This window comes from Amblyomma americanum, chromosome 1, assembly GCF_052857255.1.
Source record: "Amblyomma americanum isolate KBUSLIRL-KWMA chromosome 1, ASM5285725v1, whole genome shotgun sequence".
NCBI classification, from domain to species: Eukaryota; Metazoa; Arthropoda; class Arachnida; order Ixodida; family Ixodidae; genus Amblyomma; species Amblyomma americanum.
The window spans coordinates 541,577,782-541,598,656 of NC_135497.1; the positions used below are offsets into that span (position 1 = coordinate 541,577,782).

The following is a 20,875-nucleotide window of genomic DNA, read 5'->3' on the forward strand; positions in this document are numbered from 1 at the left end:
CTAGATTGCAGCGGTGATGCTGGCGCTATACCGAAGGCACGTAGATATACTATTTGCCCTGTTCGAGTTATAGAGCAGCTGAGCCAAGATTTAACTTACTTTATTCCGCAGCGCACACTACTGCGACTTTCCCTGGCCTACTAACGACTGTATGTCCGTAAGCGAAGTTAAACCTTACTGAAAGAATTTTTTGAAGAGACTGGTGAAACGTGCTACTTTACTAAAGCCAAAATCTTAGCCTGAAGGTTCATGATCTTAATGGCAATGTTCATCTGTTTCCCCGTTCTCGAGGATCTCTTTGTTGGTGGCCTCGCGTACGTTGAAGATCTCGCCCTTGAGCGGGAAGACACCGCACTTCTCCCGGCACGCCTCCAAGAACCCTGAGACGGCCAGGCTCTTGGCCGAGACCCTTTCGATGGGGATAAGGGTGCAGTCGAGCGAGTTCCTGGTGCCGGCGTCATCGACGTCCGCATTCTTGGCAATGCCCTTCAGCTTGGAGTGTTTCTTAGCCGAACACTGTTGGCCCAGCTGCTTCTCGGCCGACATGGCGGACTCCAGCACGCCGCACTTCAGCATCTACAGGCGCAGGCGGGACGAGAAGTCTAGTATAAACTACCGTCTCTGTACACGCTCCTTGCAGACATTGCCGCGTTTTAGTGCGCTAGCACTATAGCCCCAAATCTGAGGTTTTACCGACATTTGTTTATCCGAATCCCCCTAAGTTGCAAGTATGGCCATCTTTACCACGTGACCTTGCGACGCCATCACAACCTGTACACCAGATTGTGAGCAAAGTGCCCATTGGCGCAAGTGCCAGCTAACGCAGGCTACTAAGGAAGAGCAACCTGCGTCTGCCATTGCAAGGCAATGTCGCTTCGCTTAACCGCCGCGCCACTTTTCTGGGAGTAGCATTGGGACTGCAGGCGATATATGAATGTAGAGAATGACGACCTCCGTATGTATGGGCATTAACTTAATAACTCTGTCACATCATACCCTTAAGATGGAACTGCAGTCCGTCTTGCCGACATTTGTCTCAAGCCTGCTTGACCTTGAAAGCCGAGCCTCTAACTGGAACTAAAAGTAGAAGTTCTAGTGCACATAATTCCCATTTGGCCGAACCACGCTAAATCGGCTGCCATTTTAATATTTATGAACATATTTACTTCACGTGCCTTTTCATTTGCTTGATTAATTTTTCTTTCTCTTAGTTGCTGCACATTAGGCGTATACTGTTGTATTCCTTAGTTCCTCATCCGCTCCACATGTCACGGTGGCTCACTGATTAAGGCGTTCAGCTGGGTTTCCCGCATTTACGCATTCCAGGCCGGCTGCGGCGACCGCAACTCGATGGTGGCTTCTTTTTTTAATTTATAAATATGCCTTTCGGCATAAAAGAATTATATGTACATGTGCAAGCCGGTGCACTTTAATGAACACTGGCCTTAAAGTAGCCCAAATTACTCCGAACTGCAAAACAATAGTGGGCCTGCGCAACTAAAGAAACATGCCCACATGTCAAAGCCCCGTGAATGTGATTTACGATCAGCAAAACCCTGGTAGTACTCATTTGTTTCGGGCACAAGTCGTATTTAACATGTATATCATTTCATGTTTCCAATGTGTATACAAATGTAACCAGTTAAGTCAACATACCGTTATAAAACCGAGCAGTGTATCCGAAAACGATTTGTACGCACTTTCTTCGTGAACAGTACACCTTTTTTTTTCGTAACTATAGTGCTCCTCACTAATTTCTTAACGTAGTTGATTTCACTACTTCTACTTTTTACTCCCTATATAGTTATTAAAAAGGAAGAGGTCTGTGAGACAAGTATCTGGTTTTAGTTACTTAATGAATTCTCTTACCTTTTTCATAAGAATGTGATCGCAACACTTCTGTGCACGCTGAAGTGATCAATTCCCCCCTTCCGCTTTCCCATCAAAGTGTGCCAATCGGAACTTGGCACCTTTACTCTGTTATACTTCTTTGTAAGATTCGGTGGTATAAGTGAATAATACAAATAAGCTAACAAACAGCGTAGTCTCTTATGCGCTCGGGGGCATCACTGTATAAAATGCTAACCAAAAGAAGCCTGCAAATTGAGTCGCAGCCGTTCGAATCAGCAATGCACTACTGTTTCCTCAAATTGTAGTTAACTTCTGTTCACGGCACTAACTGCTGGCACAATGCACAATTATGTCGTAAACAAAATCGTGAATGTGCCACAGTCGCACATGAATAGCAACGCCACAGCGAACAGTGACGCAGCATGCCGCAGCGGCAATTTAAACTACGCTAGCTTAAAACAAACATTCTTGTTGTCATTTATCTTCTTAGTGCTTACTACACCAGGCTGACGTAGAACGAATTCTGGATTGACAATGTACTTTGTTAACCGGCACTTGTTGCCGCACCTATTTACATAGCTTGAAAGCTTCGCAGTTATAGTTAAGAAGCTTTGCAAACTGTTCAGCAAAGTGACAAGCTACTGTACGATGATGATTTTTAATAACGGAAGGGCATCCTTGGACAAAGAGCGCCATGCCACAATGTGTTTTTCTTCCGTACAAGGTGGGATAGAAGACTGATTTTCGAAGCATTTATGTCCAGAGAAGCCGGGTGCCTGGCCACGGAAAAAATGGTACCCATTGGAAAGCCGTGCGTACTCGGCGGCACAGGGGATGAAATCCCGCACTCCCACATACGAGGCGGGTACTGAAACCACTAGGCCACCGCTGCAGTAATCAACCATATCTATGCAGGGTTTAATCCCCCGAAGCTGCGTGATGAGCGCTGTAGTGAAAATCTCTGTATTATTTTCAAGCGCCTGGGATTCTTTAACGAACACTCACATCCCACAGCACATGGGTGTCCTTGCACTCCGCCTGCATCCATATATTGTCCCGTGACATTGGTGATCAGCAGCCTAACGCCAGTGAACCACCGCGACGGGTGCAAAGTAATAAACTTGATGCACCTTTGTGGTCTAAAGGGTATCACGAGTTGTTAGCGGAAGCTGTCGCTCGCCGAAGACTGCGTACCGATATTGTTACAATGCTCTTGAAGGAAACCTTTTATTCAAGCCCATAAATACGCCTAAACTTCTTTACATTGCTTGGCGACTGAAGGACAGTATATGGACGGGCCCAAGATGGTATGTGTTGGGCGTGGCAGTTAGAGTGATGCGTCGCTCATATCGAATTCACCAGAGAAGCAGCCGAGAGCAAAGCTTGCTATCACCCGGACAATGGGCTTATAGACGCCGCCGAAAAAGTTTTGCGTGATATTCATGCACTTTAATCACAAACTTGAACTTTACAGGCGCAAATTAGAATGAAAGCAGTACAAACTAACTGCATGCACAATATTTTGAAATAATGACCAAGAGACGCGGCTGCAGATCCTTACATAGATGTTTAAACTAAACTGGTAAAGAAAGTCTCGTCCATCGAGAAAGTGAAACTGAAAATTATCCGCCTTGTGCTACAAAGTTCGTTGTACCCCTCTTTTCCTTCTGGGTAGGGTGAGCTAACCAAGGCCCTTTTCCAAGCATATCCCTTCAGAACAGCCGAGCACTGGGGGAAGAGAACTCTTTAGGAAGGTATTGCAGCTTTTGCGTATGATTAATAATTGTTGTTTTTCAACGCGCGAATGACATCACAAAGGAAGTATTGTTTTAGAGTACATGACTGTAGCACTTTCGCCGATTTCGCACTTGGAACCGAACTTCATGGTATGAAGCGTCATTTTGTGTTTTTGTTTGTGTTGGGTTTAATGGCACATAGGCAGCTAAGGCCATCATGCGCCACGCACAAGGTACATAAGTTTTCTGCAGAATTGTATAAAAAAGTGAAAAGGGATCAGTGGTATAGATGGCCTGAAATGTAAGTTGCACAGAAAGTCGGATAACCTCTGAAGCCATCCTTGCTTGCGCAAGGATGTCGATGCTCCCAACCAATCGAACAAAGACCTCAGCCGTCTTTTGAGGAATGAGAAATTGGTTCAGGTGTGGCTAAAAAAGTCTCTTGTTATAAAATGACTGTATATTATGAGATTCACAATTTTTTAAGAGGCCTGCTCTTTTTAAAAACTCTAAAACCTGCGAAATCTGAAGAAGTGCCTCTTCACCTGAGAGTTATGTTGGGTGGATTAATATGGGTTAATTGTAAAAAAAAAAACTGCAAAACGCTTTTCCTCAGTGTTTCGAGTTTTCTACATGTAAACAAAACATAGTATATTGTTAGCTCATCTTCGCATAATTCGCGTTGCGGCATCACTTGTTTTGTCAATAGGAAATTATATGTGCTGTGTGCATATCCTACACTAAGTCTGCTGAAAATCACTTTCTTGAAACGTTCTTGGTGGGTGCAGGACTTCCATTCTTCTAAAACTGATCGCAGGCACGTACGCGATTGCATTAGCTGACAGCTAAGGTACGCAAATATGAACGCGACCTTTCTCGGTGGCAGTGGCATGCGTGGTGCGAACGATTTTCAGCAACATCATCGAATGCCTCTCTCTGGCGAACATTCCGTACAGTGGAACGCGGTCGCCTTTCGACTCACGCAGCGGCCACCGCATGCTTCGCGGCTAACTTATCGCCAGATGATTTCGCCGAAGAAGCAGCGCGAAAGTTTTTCCCAAAATACGATGCTGTACCTTCTTCATCCGCTAGTTTAAATATGGCAGGCATCCTAGCGCATGTGTATCAAATGCCGTCTGGTGTCGACGTAGGTAGAATTGCGTGTCCATTCTCTACGCCTGAGTTGCTGGCTGGAATAGATGATGCGAAACGAAAAATAGCGCCCAGCCCGGACAATATTCAGTACGAGGTGTACAAGAACCTGAGTAGCGCTGCACTCCATCAACTACTTGACACCATACACAAAGTATGGTTGGATGGCGTAGTGCCCGAGAGCTGGAAATCCGCTGCCGTGATCCTATCCCGAAACCAGGAAAGCCTCCGACGGACTTTGCCAACATGCGACCTAGCTCGTTAACTCCTACTCTGTGCAAGCTGGTGGAGAAAATGCTAGCCACACGATTGACATGGTGGCTAGAGCAGCATGGTTTTTATCACCCAGCACAAATCGGCTTTCGTCCATATATTGGTACAGAGGACGGGTTGGCAGATTTAGCATCTGCAGTTTTGTCATCTACCCGCAACCGCAATGTGCGTACTGTTTTAGCAATGAACGTTGAAAAGATATATTACAAGATCAGTAATGCAGCCATTCTGAACTCCATTGACATGCTTCATCTCCCTCTGAGAGTGCGTAGTTTTGTACAATCGTTTTTGGAAGGCAGAAAATTTGCAATACGCCTCATCGGCGAAGCGGTCAAATCATTTGTTCATCTCTGCGGCGTGCCCCATGGATCAGTATTGTCGCCGACGTTATTTAATATTGCTTTCATCCCGCTGGCTTGGCACTTACATGACATCCGTGGCATAAAAATTCTTCAGTACGCTGACGACATCACGGAGTCGAGTACTCACCAAGATCTCCGTACTCAGGAGGCTGCCCTTCAATCTGCCTTGAATGTTACCTGTAATTACGCATCATCCATCGGATTCCAGTTTTCTGTGCATTAAACAACATACACGTCAGTCGCCAACCGCTGGAGACGCCGTAAACTTGCTGCAAGTCCAATACGTCTGTGTCTATCAGGCACCCCACTACTGGAATGTCCGAGTGTAAAAATCCTTGGCTTTATGATTCACCAATCAGGATCAGCGACTGCATGGCCTTCTCAGGCATAAAGGCAAGCTTTTCAGACTTTGGGTTTGATTAGAAGAATTGCCCATAAAACTGGTGGCGAAGGCTCGTTCGTTGCACGGCGATTGGTGAGGACAGTTCCGCAGCCCCGTATTGTTTATCAAGCCCAGTTTCAACATCTTTCAAGAACACATATGGGATCGCCTTGAAGCCGTGAACCGAGAGGCTATGAAGACCATTACGTGCTTTCCACGCATCACACCGGTCATAGCTTTACAAGAAAATGCGCAGCTCAATACCATTGATGAGCTGGTGCAGCAGCGCCGTGAAGCGCGCATCCTCAAGGCCAGTCTATCGCACTCCATGCATGCACTGAGGACTTATGCAACGTCACATTCCATTCTTCAGCCGCCAACGCCAGTTCTTCTCCCATGGAAGTTTGTACAGCTCAGCGACAGCAAGCCAACAGATAATCGCCGGCCAACATCTGCTCATTCGGCATCGTTGCTTCGCCAGAAATTTGAAGAACAAGATGATTGCCTGCCTGAAGAATCCATTGTTGTCAACGTAGACGCAAGCATACAAGACTGCAAAGCAGCAACAGCTATCTACCGCCCGTGCATACCTGCCCTGAATCAAACCTCTTGGTTTCAGCTTACGGAGCCTCTTCGTCCTTTTGTGCTGAGCTCGTTACAGTTCAAGAAGCACTCTGCTCCGTGGCCGACATCACTATGCTCCCTGCGGCCCACGTTGTCTTCCGCACTGACGCCCTTCAAGTTGTCCGGTTGCTACGACGTATTAGCCGCTGTTCAACGATATATCAGGACATCCACCGGCTCGCGGCACTCATTCCGCAGCCAATACGCATTGATTGGGTCCCACGGGATCTGCTGACCTATCAAAGCCAGGCAGATTTAGCGACCCGCCTTGCGACTACAAACTAAACATCGCCTCGGCTCCTTCATTTGGACAATTTTACCCTCCTTTCGGGAACCGGCTCGGACGTGGCGTGGATCGGACGCTCGCGCGAACGCTCCTCGCTTCTCCCATGCCCACCGCTGAATTCAGCGACGGTCAACACCGCTCTTGCCTGGATTTCGTCTTCGAAGCTCGGATAACGCCGTCGGACGCATCGGCAAGTCCCTTTTTGCCTGTTTCTGCGGACTTTTCTCCGTTTCGGCTCTAGCCGGTACGCACGGCCCGCTAGGCCAACGCCAGGCCTAGCGACTCCGCTCTGACGGGGCTGTGCCGCATTATCTGAGTGGGATCTTCCTCCAACACTGGACATGGAAGTCACCGTGGAGGCGGCTGACATTACCCCCGAAGAAGTTTCGCACCAATATGGTTGGTTCACTGTCGGTGAATCGAAACGCTCCGGTCACGAACGCCAAAGGAATAACCCCGCGGCACACAATGGAACCGATCGCGCCCAGGGACAGGGCAGCATGCGGCACTCTGCCGACTCCTCTGCGAAAAAGCTTGGCCGGCGGCTTGCTCGACAATCGGTGGCGTCGAACCTACCTCGCCTACCCAGGGGCCTAACCAAGGTGACATTCCGGCCATCGGGCGGCCTCCGTATACTCGAGAGCTGTGGCCAACTCGGCATCTTTCAACTCATCCGGGACGCCGCGGGCCTCACCTTGGCAGAATCATCTGAAGACTGTATGCTACTCAACTTCAAGCAACACACCATACTGGTGGCCACCCATTCCGCGGTACGAGTGGAACGCTACTTAAACATCAAGGAGCTCATCTACGGCTCGAACAAGATCGCCATCACCTCGTATGTCGCCACGCCGGATGGCAGTGGTAAAGGAGTGATCCAAGGCGTTCCGAAACATCTATCGGACGCTGACATCCTTGCGAACCTTCAGCATCCAAGGAATCCTCCAATATGTGGAGTCCGGCGCATGGGTGCGCAGTCGCAGACGGTCCTCATTCTCTTCAACGGTGAGCGAGTTCCCCGTTGGATCAGCTTCGGTGGTGGCATGATTCGCTGCTGCCTCTACAAAAAAAAAATACGAAGTGTGTTCTTTGTTCGGACAACTCGGACATCGCAGAGACGTTTGCCCGGACCCGAAAAACGCTCGCTGCAGCGGATGCGGCGTGGCCAATCCTCCTGAGACACATAGCTGCGAGCCTGAGTGTGCCTTGTGCGGTAAGGGCCATGAACTGGGCAGCAACAAATGCCGCGAAATCTACCGCACTCCATACATTGTCAGCAAACGCCGCTGGGAACAGGAACGCCAACATCTGACCCAGCATAGCCAAGAGTCGCCGCAGTCTAAAGAGCGACGCAGCCGCTCCAAAAGCAGGGGACGGACAAATTATAGACATCGATCCAGCTCCTTTCCACGACTGGAACCGAGAGGCCGGTTCGCCTCCAAATCCAGGACTCCTTCACACCAGCCACGGAACCCCGGTTCGAACCAGGACGCCGTCGGCACGCAAAAGGTAGGCTGGGCAGATAAAGCCTCCCAGAAATCTAACTCCAACCCCTCTGAGCTAGCAGACCTGAAAGTGCTGGTAGGGAAATTACTTCGTGAGGTCGAGGACCTAAAGAAAGAAAATGCCGCTCTAAAACAGCAACAAATGCAGGCTGGGTCACCGCCTACGACCGATGGCGCCAATAAACCTACCCCCTCTACCCCCGCCGGAGCGGACATGCATGCTGAATCAACGCGGGCACCCCCGCCTAAGCGAAAAGCAGGCGATTCCCTGTCGAAAGGCCAAACACTAGCCGACACCATTCACAAAATTGAAGAAGCGCAAACGCAGACTAACAGCACCCTCATTCAAGTGCAGCTTACAATGACTTCCATCATGGAAGAATTATGCAGACACCGGCAGGAATTAATTAACTTAGGCAGCTGGCAGCAGGAAGCAGAGAGCAGGCTCCTTCCTCACAAAATTCGCAAACCCGCTTCTTCTGAAGCGGTATCCGACTAGCAACAGCATGGCGCCACAACCCAATTACACCATCTGGCAGTGGAACTGCCGAGGATTTAGCCGCAAACGAGCTGTACTCTAACAATTCCTCAACAATAGGGACGGACCGGACTTAATCGCACTACAAGAGACACAACCTAATAGCAAGCTAGCTGGGTATCAATCCTTTTCATCGGGGGGTGGAACGCTTGGAGTCACGACTCTTGTCAAACGAGATATTGCGGTAGTACAGCACGATACCCCAGTCACAAATGTCGCACACGTGCTAATCGAATTAATTCCGCCTAGGAAAGCCGACCACAGTCTGTTTGTGCTGAATGTCTATAGCAGCCCAAAGTTACGGAAAGCAAGCTTCGGCCCGCTTTTTCAGGCGACCCTGAAGCTCGCAGGCAATCACCCCGTCATTTTCACGGGAGACTTTAATGCCCAACACCCGGCTTGGGGTTACGCACAGGAGGACATTAAAGGTAGAAAACTGTGGCTCACTGCACAACAGTGTGGGTTGACTCTTCTTACAGATCCACTAGTCCCCACCCGCTGCGGTAACAGTGTTTCCAGGGATACGTCTCCCGATCTGACTTTTGCTAAAAATTCGGGCACTCCAACATGGATAAACACTCAACAAAATTTCGGCAGCGATCACTACATATTGGAAATAGTGACCTCAACTGGCCCCAAACGTCGTAGCGCTCGAGCCCCCACCCTTATCGATTGGGACGCGTTCCGCGCTAAAAGAGCCGCCCGAGAAGCTGATACCCCCGAAATACTAGACAGATATCTGGGCACAGGATCTTTGTCAAGATGCCAAAGCAGTCACCCATACGTTAGACCAGGCTGACCACCTGGAGATTGCGGACAGCCGGCTTCTTCACCTAAGGGAGGCAAAGAGAGGACTCGAGAACCGACTCAAACGACAGCGGTGGAACCGCAATCTGCGCAGAAGAATAGCTAGGCTAAACAAGGAGATCGAGGATCATGCAGCTAAACTTACTCAACAAAACTGGGATGACATATGCAACCAAATGGATCGCAATATGGGAGTCTCTAAGACTTGGCACTTGCTCCGTCATCTACTTGACCCTACAGGTAGCAGAACCACCCAGAGGCAGAGCCTGCAGAAGCTTGTGCATGAGTATGCAGGCCCACCAGAGGACCTTTTCCTTGAACTTAAAAATAGATATATTGGCAATGCTCCTATCCAAGCCTTCCCAGATTATGCTGGTCCGGAAAACACGCAGCTCGACTCCCCCATTACTGTGGATGAGGTTAGGGCAGAGATTGCCAGGCTAAACTGCAAATCCGCCACTGGCCCCGATGCAGTATCCAACAAGATCCTCCGCAACCTGGATGAAGTGTCGCTACAATCACTAACTGAGTATATGCAGAAATGTTGGTCGGAGGGCTCCATCCAACAAATATGGAAAACGGCAGAGATCATTCTCATCCCAAAGCCAGGGAAGGCACTCAGCCTTGAGAACCTCAGGCCGATTTCGCTCACGTCTTGTGTAGGTAAGCTCATGGAGCACGTAGTTCATACCCGCCTCAACCGGTTTATGGAGGAGAACGAGCTGTACCCTCCAACCATGATTGGATTTCGACCAAAACTTTCTACGCAGGATGTAATGCTTCAGCTCAAGCATCAGATTATTGAGGCAAAAACGCGGGACACCAGAATAATTCTTGGACTTGACCTGGAAAAGGCCTTTGACAATGTCAGACATGATGCGATCTTGGAGAACCTTCATGAACTCGGGGTGGGAGCCCGCACCTTCAACTATATCCGCGACTTTCTTTCAGGTAGAAAGGCGCATTTTCAAGTAGGAGGTCTCCACTCGCATGACTTTCCCCTCGGCAACAAGGGCACCCCGCAGGGATCGGTCCTATCACCATTTCTCTTCAACGTTGCAATGTTGAAACTTCCACACCTATTAGCGCAGGTTCCGCAACTCCACCACAGCCTCTATGCTGACGATATCACCTTGTGGACCGCCGAGGGCAATGATGCCGAAATCGAGGAGAGACTACAGCATGCAATAGATATCGTGGGGAACTATGTAGACCCTAGGGGGCTGCGGTGCTCTCCAGCCAAATCTGAATTTCTCATATTCCGCAACATCAGATCCCTTGCGCAAACCCCACCGGCCATCGAAGTCAGTATTCGCGGAGTCCCCATTCCTCGAGTGCCCAAAATTAAAATCTTGGGCCTAATTCTACAAGAACACGGCTTCAATGGTGACGTAATTCGGAAGCTTCAGGGAACCTCGCAGCAAATTATGCGACTCATTCGCCGCATTAGTAACCGCCACTCGGGCTTGAAGGAAAGCAATACTCTCCGTTTAGTACAAGTCTTTTTGATAAGCCGCATAGCTTACGTATGCCATTACCTACATCTCAATTCAGCTGAAAAAGAAAAAGTGGAGGCCATAATCAGAAAATGCGTCAAACAGGCAGTTGGGCTACCCATGCACACAGCGACTGAGAAAGTGTTAGGTCTCGGTCTTCATAACACCCTAAGCGAGATTATTGAAGCGGTAACCGTCTCGCAGTACGAACGACTATCGGCCACACCAACTGGCAGACACATTCTGTCCACACTAGGCATAACATACGAACGACAAGTCGGACCCACAACTAACCTTCCCAAACATATACGCCAGCTTCTGGTCATTCCTCCACTACCTCGGAACATGCACCCAGATTTCCACGCTGAACGTCGTACAGAGTGTTACGTCTCGCCTACGACGCGCGGTATAGCCGGCGCGGATTCAACGGACGCCGCGGCTTCGTTCAAAGCGGCGGTCATTTGGACCCGTTCAGTGCTGCCGTAACGCCTCCCGCCAAGCGCGTCCAGGCAGGTTTCAATGTCACGTGTCGTCGTGTGTGCGTGTGTGTGTGTGTGCATGTTGGTGCTCACGCTTGTCAAAGCGCGGCAGCCGGGGAGAGGAGCTCCCCAACTGGGAGGCGAGGAGGTCTGACCGGCGCCGGCCCGGCGGACGCGTCTCTCCACGTCTCGACATGTCCGCGCGTCGCCGTCTAGTGCGACTCATCCCGAGGCGTTCCTTCTTGCCCTCAACTCCGTGGGTATAAAAGCAGCTGCTCCGGAGGCCAAGGAGAGACTTCGATTCCTTCCTTCGAGTAACGTGGTCGCCCTGACCGGCTGCTCTTTTGGCGATGCCAGAATAAACAAATTGTTCTGTTGCCAGTCGACTCATCCTTTGCCGGGACCTTCGGATGTTTCCAGCTTTGCCCCAGGCCGCCAGGCCAACGCTACCCTTGGGGCTTGCAACCCTTTTGCAACAACTGGTTGCCAGCGGTGAGATCCCGACAACGGAGGCCAGCAGCGAAGATATGCGGTCAACTGTATGCTGAGCAGCACAACGACCATCCGGGAGCAGTGCAACGAGCCCTGTGTGATGACTGGTTGCCTGCAGCGGAACGACTGAGCTGAATTCTTGGCTGCGAGGTTTGGTGAGTGCGGCACTTTCTTCTTCTGAGTTTTGCCAGGCTTTTGTTAGTGTCAGAAACAGAGCTGGTAATTGTGTTCTCGTTGCTGCCGGGTTAGTTTGCGGCAAGACAATAGTAGGCAGTAGAGAAAGCAGCATTCGGAGCAGCCATGGATTTGAAGTCGTTGCGCAAACCGAAATTGCTGGAGCTTGCAAGAGAGTTGGGTCTGGATGTCTCAGACAAACTCAGAAAACCAGAACTGCTAAGGGCTATTCTTGAGTTGGAGGCTGAGGATGACGAGCTGTCGGAATGCCTTGAGACCATTGAGGAGAGGGAGCAAAAAGAGAAAGACGAGCGCGAACGTAAAGAGCAAAAAGAGAAAGACGAGCGCGAACAGAAAGAAGAGCGCGACCGTCAACACGCTTTGGAAATGAAGCGTCTCGAGGTAGAGATGGAACGCGCTCGTAATGGAAGTCAGGCACACGGTGCAGGAGAACGGGTATCGTTCAAAATGACTGACCTGATGCGGCCGTTTAAGCTTGGAGAGGACATTGGTTTGTTCCTGGTTAACTTTGAGCGAACGTGCGAGAAGCAGGGGTTCTCTCGGGAAACGTGGCCACAGCGCTTGCTCACTTTGTTACCCGGCGAGGCGGCCGACGTAGTCGCTCGCTTGAAGAGAGAGGAGGCAGAGGATTTCGACCAAGTGAAATCGAGTCTGCTAAAAAAGTACAGGCTGTCAGCGGAGGCGTTCCGTCGGAAGTTTCGGGAAAATGAAAAAGGCAGAAATGAGTCATATACAGAGTTTGCCTACAGGCTTATGTCAAACATGCCGGAGTGGCTCAAAGAAGAGAAAGCGTTTGGTGACCACGAGAAAATTCTGCAGTGTTTCGGGCTGGAACAGTTTTATAGTCGGTTACCTGAGAACGTGCGGTACTGGGTCTTGGATAGGCCAGACGTTAGTACAGTGGCTAAAGCCGCCGAGCTAGCTGAGGAGTTTGTGACGCGTCGGGCTCGCGGAGCTAAGGACGGTCAAAAGGGTGAATTTTTCTCCAAGTCTGAGAGGCCGAAGTTCACACCTATGAGAGCAAGGAGGGACACACGTAGTGCGGATGCGAGTGAAAGTAGTCCGACCGAACGTAAGGAGACGGCGGCAGCCGAAGCCGAACGCAGAAAGCGGTTCGAGGCGAGGCAAGCGCGCGTGTGTTATACGTGCCAGAAGCCGGGTCACTTTTCGGCGCAGTGTCCAGAAACAAAAAGAGAAGTCGTGTGTTTGTCATTATGTAGCACTGACGAGAACATGAAGCTTCTCGAGCCTTACATGCGAGACTTCCTCGTGAACGGGAAAGAGTGCCGAGTGCTTCGTGATTCCGCAGCTACAATGGATGTAGTTCACCCCTCTTACGTAGAACCCGATATGTTCACGGGCGAGTGCGCATGGATCAAGCAAGCCGTGGAAGCTCACAGCGTGTGTCTGCCCGTAGCAAAAGTGCTTATTGAAGGACCTTTCGGAGCACTTGAGACGGAGGCCGTAGTGTCATCTATGCTGCCCCCCCAGTACCCGTACCTATTTTTGAACAGGTCCGATCACCTCCTGCGCGAGAAGGGTCTTTTGTTTGGTGAGGCTAGCGTTCAGGCCTTAACCAGATCGAGAGTTCGGGAGCTCGCTGCAAAGGCGCTAGTTGCGGGGCCGACGTTGTCGAGCAATGAGAAAGGGTCGGAGGCGCAGCAAGCTGATATTCAGAGCACGTCCGAACTGAATAAAATTGAGCCTGTAGCGCTGAAGGCACCAAGTACTGAAGAGGAAACGCCCGACACGGGAAAGTTAGAAGAGCTATCTGCAGATTTGCTCATCGCGCCTACGTCCGATGGACTTAATAGGTTGCTAAAAGTCAGCCGGTCGGCTTTGATAGCCGAGCAAAAAAAGGATGGCAGCCTAGAAAGCATGCGCTGCAATGTCAAGGAAGGTATCGCCAAGAAAAATGTTCGTTTTGTGGAAAGAGGTGGGGTCTTGTACCGGAAGTATCTAGACCGCAGGGGAGTCGAATTCGATCAGCTGATCGTGCCTCAGTGCTACCGTCAGGATCTGTTGCGCTTGTCGCATGGCGGTTCGTGGTCCGGACACCTAGGAGTTAAGAAGACAGGACCGTCTCTTGCAAGAGTACTATTGGCCAGGGTGTTTTCGTGACATAGAACACTTTGTGAGGACATGTGACACCTGTCAGCGGGTTGGCAAACCAGGGGACAAATCGAGGGCGCCGTTGAAGTTGGTACCTATCATTACGGAGCCTTTTAGACGGCTCGTTATTGATACAGTGCGACCTCTGCCGGTAACAGCCACGGGGTACAGACACATTTTGACTGTGATCTGCCCAGCGACAAAGTTCCCTGAAGCAGTGCCGCTTAAAGAACTCAGCTCAGTTGAGATAGTCAATGCACTACTGTCCATATTTGCGCGAGTTGGTTTTCCTGCGGAAATTCAGTCAGATCAGGGCACAGTGTTTACCAGCGCTTTGACGACAGCCTTTCTCGAGAGGTGTGGGGTAAAGCTGTTACACAGCTCAGTGTACCACCCACAGTCGAATTCCGTTGAGAAGCTCCACTCCGTCATGAAGCGCGTGTTGAGAGCATTGTGTTTTGAGCAACAAAGTGATTGGGAGCTGTGTCTGCCTGGGGTGATGTTTGCATTAAGGACCGCGCCGCATGCGGCTACGGGGTTTTCGCCAGCTGAGCTGGTGTACGGTCGCTCGCTGCGGTCTCCGCTTCGCATGCTTCGAGACTCGTGGGAAGGCAGGGGCGACGACCCAGTCGTGGTCGAGTACGTGCTTAGTCTCCTCGAACGCTTAAGAAGGGCACAGGAGTTGTCAGGTGAAGCAATGGCAAAGGCCCAGCAGAGGGCCAAGGTTTATTATGATCGGACAGCCAGGGCCCGTCGTTTTGAGGTGGGCGATGAGGTAATGGTATTGCGCACATCGCTAAAAAACAAACTCGACGTGCAGTGGGAGGGCCCAGCACGGATTGTTCAAAAACTGTCGGATGTTAACTACGTGGTGAGTGCCAGGAAAGCGGAAAGCACAGCAAGTTTACCACTGTAATCTGCTCAAACCCTATAGACAACGGGAAGCAGTGGTGTGTATGATGGTAAACGTTCCCGAAGAGCTTCCGGTCGAGCTTCCGGGACTAGGCTCAGTGACGAACAGGGAAGACACTGATCAGGTCATTAGTGACTTAATCATTAATGCACCGCTGTCCGCTGAGCAGAAAACCGAACTACACCAACTCTTACAAGAGTTTCAAGGTCAGTTCTCTGAGAGGCCTGGTAGGACTTCTGTCCTTACTCATGATATAGAACTTACCTCCCCAGAGCCAGTACGATCCAAGGCGTACCGGGTGTCACCCCGCCAGCGCGATATTATGGAGGCTGAGGTAAAGAAAATGCTACAGCTCGGTGTTATTGAGGCGGGTGAGAGTGATTATACCTCCCCTTTGATTTTAGTTGAGGTACCGGGCAAGGAACCTCGTCTTTGCGTCGACTACCGCAGGCTTAATTCCATCACTAAGGATCAAATTTATCCGATCCCTAACATCGAGGAGCGCCTTGAGAAAGTTAGTAGCGCTCAGTTTATTTCCACCCTAGATCTTGTCAGGGGTTATTGGCAGGTTCCACTTACAGAAGAGGCTATTAGGTATGCGGCGTTCATTTCACCAATGGGAACATTCCGTCCTAAAGTTTTGAGTTTTGGTTTGAAGAACGCGCCATACTGCTTTTCAAGCCTCATGGACAAAGTGTTGCGGGGACAGGAAGAATTCGCTTTACCGTATTTAGACGACGTAGCGATATTCTCCGCCTCCTGGTCTGAGCATATGGCACACTTGCGGGCAGTGCTAACCCGCCTGCGCGAAGCGGGCTTGACAGTCAAGGCTCCCAAGTGCCAATTAGCACAGGCCGAGGTTGTCTACCTCGGTCACGTGATTGGACAGGGTCGTCGCCGCCCCTCTGAAATAAAGGTGGCTGCTGTGCGAGACTTCCCGCAACCGCGCACGAAGACCGATATTCGGTCGTTCTTAGGTGTCGCCGGCTACTATCAGAGGTACATCCCCAGGTACTCCGATATCGCGGCTCCCCTGACGGATGCTCTAAGAAAAACAGAGCCCCAAACAGTCGTCTGGAGCGAGACAAAGGAAAGAGCTTTTAGCGCCTTAAAGAGCGCCCTAACAGGCCAGCCTGTGCTACGATCGCCAGACTACACAAAAGGGTTCGTTGTTCAGTGCGATGCTAGTGAGCGAGGCATGGGCGTTGTACTGTGCCAAAGGGACAATGGAGAAGTGGAACACCCCGTCCTGTATGCTAGTCGTAAGCTGACCTGTCGTGAGCAGGCGTACAGCGCCACTGAGAAAGAGTGTGCGTGTCTCGTGTGGGCCGTTCAGAAATTGTCATGCTACCTGGCCGGCTCGAGGTTTATTATTGAGACGGATCACTGCCCTCTCCAATGGCTGCAGACCATCTCTCCCAAAAATGGCCGCCTCCTGCGCTGGAGCCTCGCTTTGCAACAATATTCCTTTGAGGTGCGTTACAAAAAGGGGAGTCTCAACGGTAACGCCGACGGCTTAAGTCGAAGCCCCTAACGTAGGAATCCGCCTCAAAGTTGTTTGTTACTGATGTTTTCTTCCTGAGGCAGGATTTTTAACATATTGCTTTTGTTTAGTGTTTCAAAGTGATTATGTGCTTTCTAGTGCAATTTTCCAATTTGTGGACGCGTTCTGAGTGCTGCTTGACTACTGTAAGGAACTAGGCAGTAGTATAAAAGGGGAAAGAGCCTGGCAGAGCTTAGTGAGGGTTGTCTCGTGCTTGCTGACTGAGCGGTTGCGTTTCGGCGTAGTTCTAACGCTTGCTGGGAACGAGCACAAAAATGGCAACTCTCCCGAAGTGACTTTGCAGTGTCCTATGTGATCCTGAACCCGAGAACGAGGCCTTCTCAGTGCGCTGCGCTCAAGCAACGTCGAGGGACGACCGGTTTCGATTACGAGCATCATCGAGCGACATCCCTCTGGACAGCGGATGCAGTCCCCTGACCATCGGGATCTCCTTCTCCCGGCGGGGCGGTCTGTTACGTCTCGCCTACGACGCGCGGTATAGCCGGCGCGGATTCAACGGACGCCGCGGCTTCGTTCAAAGCGGCGGTCATTTGGACCCGTTCAGTGCTGCCGTAACGCCTCCCGCCAAGCGCGTCCAGGCAGGTTTCAATGCCACGTGTCGTCGTGTGTGCGTGTGTGTGTGTGTGCATGTTGGTGCTCACGCTTGTCAAAGCGCGGCAGCCGGGGAGAGGAGCTCCCCAACTGGGAGGCGAGGAGGTCTGACCGGCGCCGGCCCGGCGGACGCGTCTCTCCACGTCTCGACATGTCCGCGCGTCGCCGTCTAGTGCGACTCATCCCGAGGCGTTCCTTCTTGCCCTCGACTCCGTGGGTATAAAAGCAGCTGCTCCGGACGCCAAGGAGAGACTTCGATTCCTTCCTTCGAGTAACGTGGTCGCCCTGACCGGCTGCTCTTTTGGCGATGCCAGAATAAACAAGTTGTTCTGTTGCCAGTCGACTCATCCTTTGCCGGGACCTTCGGATGTTTCCAGCTTTGCCCCAGGCCGCCAGGCCAACGCTACCCTTGGGGCTTGCAACCCTTTTGCAACAAGAGAGAGCCAAATCATTAGGCAAACGCTTTCTTAATGATACCTCTGTGGTATATGTAGATGCGGCAGATTCTTCGGCTGACAAGATGGTAGCTGTGGTCACCACGGAACGTGGTACACTCATAACTGTGGGCACTATACGCACTCAGCGCACACATGTTGGAGAAGAAACAGCCATTGCTCTAGCCATTGTGGGATCCTCGGCAGAAACCATTGTCAGCGACTCAAAATTGGCTATACGTAACTACACGTTTGGAAGAATCTCCCCACAAACAGCACGGATTCTGTTAAATTATCAGCCCACGCGGCGCATTCGCCTAATCTGGACGCCTGCTCATGCTTCCCTTGCTGGTAATGAGGCGGCTCATAACCTAGCTCGAGAACTGTCCCGCCGAGCTGGGTCGTGCAGCCCACCCGCCCTATACTCTGGCAAGGACAGGTTGTTTTCTTACAGAGAAATCCTGCAGCACTACAGGCTTGCAAGACTCAGATTCCCCTCAGCAGATAAAACGCTCTCCAAGCAACAGGCCAAAGCCTGGCGTAAACTTCAAACTAACACCTATCCAAATCCCCAATTGTGCAGCTTCTATTCGGAAGGACTCTACTCGAACAAATGCAAAAACTGTGATGCGAAAGCCGATCTAAATCATATGATCTGGAACTGCCCGCAGCCCCTACCCGCGAGTCACTTCATTACCGACTCTGCTCATTGGGAGGCTCTATTGCTCAGCCCCGACCCGGGGATACAGATCAAGCTCCTCCAGCTGGCTGAAGACGCCGCCGCTGCCCAAGGGATAGCGGCCGCCGTTTAAGCGGGGGGCGAAATAAAGTTTCACAACCAACCAACCCTCCTTTCGTCAAGAAAAGAACTCCTCCGGCGCCGCACACGTGCTCTCAACCATCAGTTTGCGTTAACCCTCCGCCGCGGTCTTACCCGTGCAGAGGAGGTTGCGCTGAGGAGGATCCGGGTCCGGGTTGCCCTCACAGCAGCCATCACTCGGTAGTGGCCTCAGTACTGAGAATTGTTTCCTCGGCCAGGGTGTACGATATGTAAACACGAGGACATTGAGGCCGACATTCATCACTTACTGTGGGACTGCCCAGCTCGCAAGCCTACTAGGATCCCGCACCTGATGGTAGCAGGTTTTTCACCAAGCAACCCTGCTTCAAACATTGCCTGGATGCAGGGACCGTACCATCGTTTTCTACTGGACTTCATCAAATCAGCTAACGCTTTTTCATTCATTTAATCTCAACTACATCATTCGTCACACCTTCACCCATCATTTATGCCCTGGGGCAATAAATTTCGCTTAAAAAACACAAAAAGAAAAAAGTGTAGTTTGTTGTTTGCTTCATTGTCCCAAGCGGACTACCAATTTTTTTTTTCGCAATATACGAATTGCGTGCAATCTTTAAATGGAATATTTTCTTTTTATTTGCTTGCTACTAGCCTGGGCAGCGCAGTGGTCTGCTCTCTCGTTTTCCCTAATTCCGACATGACACGGCACCCAGCAATGTTTTATATTTTTTCCTTGAGCTATGACTTTTGTTATGCTGTGTTTGATGTCATCGACCATCGGAGTGATTGGATTTTTAGCGTGGAGCACTGTAAGCATAATGAGGGAATCTGATTAAATAATACTGTTTATTAGGTTTTCATTTTATATATTTCTTATGGTTAAGCATCCAGCGTAACATTCAGCTGTGAAAATTGATGCACACAGTGAAAGTCTGATTATTTCCGTTTCATATCGTCGTACTACCGCGCTTCATAAGTAGGAATCACTTTTTGAACCGTAAGTATAAAAGTCTGTGAAACCAATGTATTTTGCCTCGAGTACTAGAAATTCTTGCTGTAAATGTTGCGAAGTAAGCCTTTTGTGAAACTGTGTAAGGGTGAAATCGCACATCACAGAAAAATTGCTCCCGTTCCGTGTTTGTACAGACAAAAAAGGGGCAAATTCGGATAATAAAAGAACTTCAAGGCAAAGTTGGAGTATTTTCAAGGAGTCAACACAATGCTACATGCAGCAGTTTTCCATATCAGGTGCCAATTTTAGTGAACAAAGCCGAAAAAATTATTTTCAAGGAACAGCTTGTATTGCACTAAAAACATCATGGCCAGGATTCTGGTTCATCCGCTCCTAGTTCACAACGCCGCCACCACGGGCCGCATGAAGTTGAGCTCCTCCTCCTTCTCTTACATTCTTCCTCCCGGTTTGAGAGATGGACGCTAGTAAGCTTCGCCCATTGTCCGCTTTGTGTGTCCTCCCCTAAAGCCAAGCCCCTTGGGAGGGGGGCACCCTTCGCGTTTCTGTTTTTTTTTTTTCCACCCAGCGTGTTCGAAACCGGCTGAGTGTGCGGCTCCCCTAGTCTGTTCCTTTACTGCGGTGCAAGAAAAGAAAGAAGTCGGGTTGGGGTTGAAGCGGTGTACACGCCCCGTCTTTGTCCGACTTTGAGGGGCCATTTGTCAAAAACTACGGGCGGTATATATGCACATCACACAAGATATGGCTAAACGTTCCAGAATTGTGCCAAGGCCCAGCTATCACTCAGTGAGTCGAGAGCATAATGCGTGGAATAGAATTTTTTAGCGCTGCACCCAACTTCTCCCCGTGGGACGGTCTGTGTCTTCATGGTAAATGGTGTTTTGCTGTACAGAAAATCTGATGACTGGTGACAGAACAGAACAAGCGGCCGTATAAGCATCAGTAAGAACCTTGTGTTGCGCATGTGTTTACACGTCAGTGTTTTTATTTTTTCGAAAGAGGTTGCAGTTATAACCTGACTCACCATAATTGTCAAGTTTTTTCGCAGCGGGGAAAAAAATAACGGACAACAATTAAGTCTACTGACGAGCTGTGAAGGAGAAAGCTTGCAGCGTGGTGTTCGGCTGCGGCGATGGCGTGCTGCTCTAATGCAATCGCCAGCCAAGCTGATCAGTTCACGCCGCCCGAATGGAAGTTGATGAAGGCGACGATACCCAAACCCAGCTCGAGCCCCTGTGCTTCCTTTTTTCGAGTTGAGTTGAGTTGTCGACAGAAGGACGAAAGTAAAAGCACGGGCTTGCTTACTGGGTC

General features: G+C 50.3%; 1 pseudogene; it reads right to left on the reverse strand.

Moving 5' to 3' along the window:
* The window catches only part of LOC144129360 (DNA topoisomerase 2-alpha-like), a 75,638-nt pseudogene that overhangs the window by 18,774 nt on the left and 35,989 nt on the right, over positions 1-20,875 (reverse strand).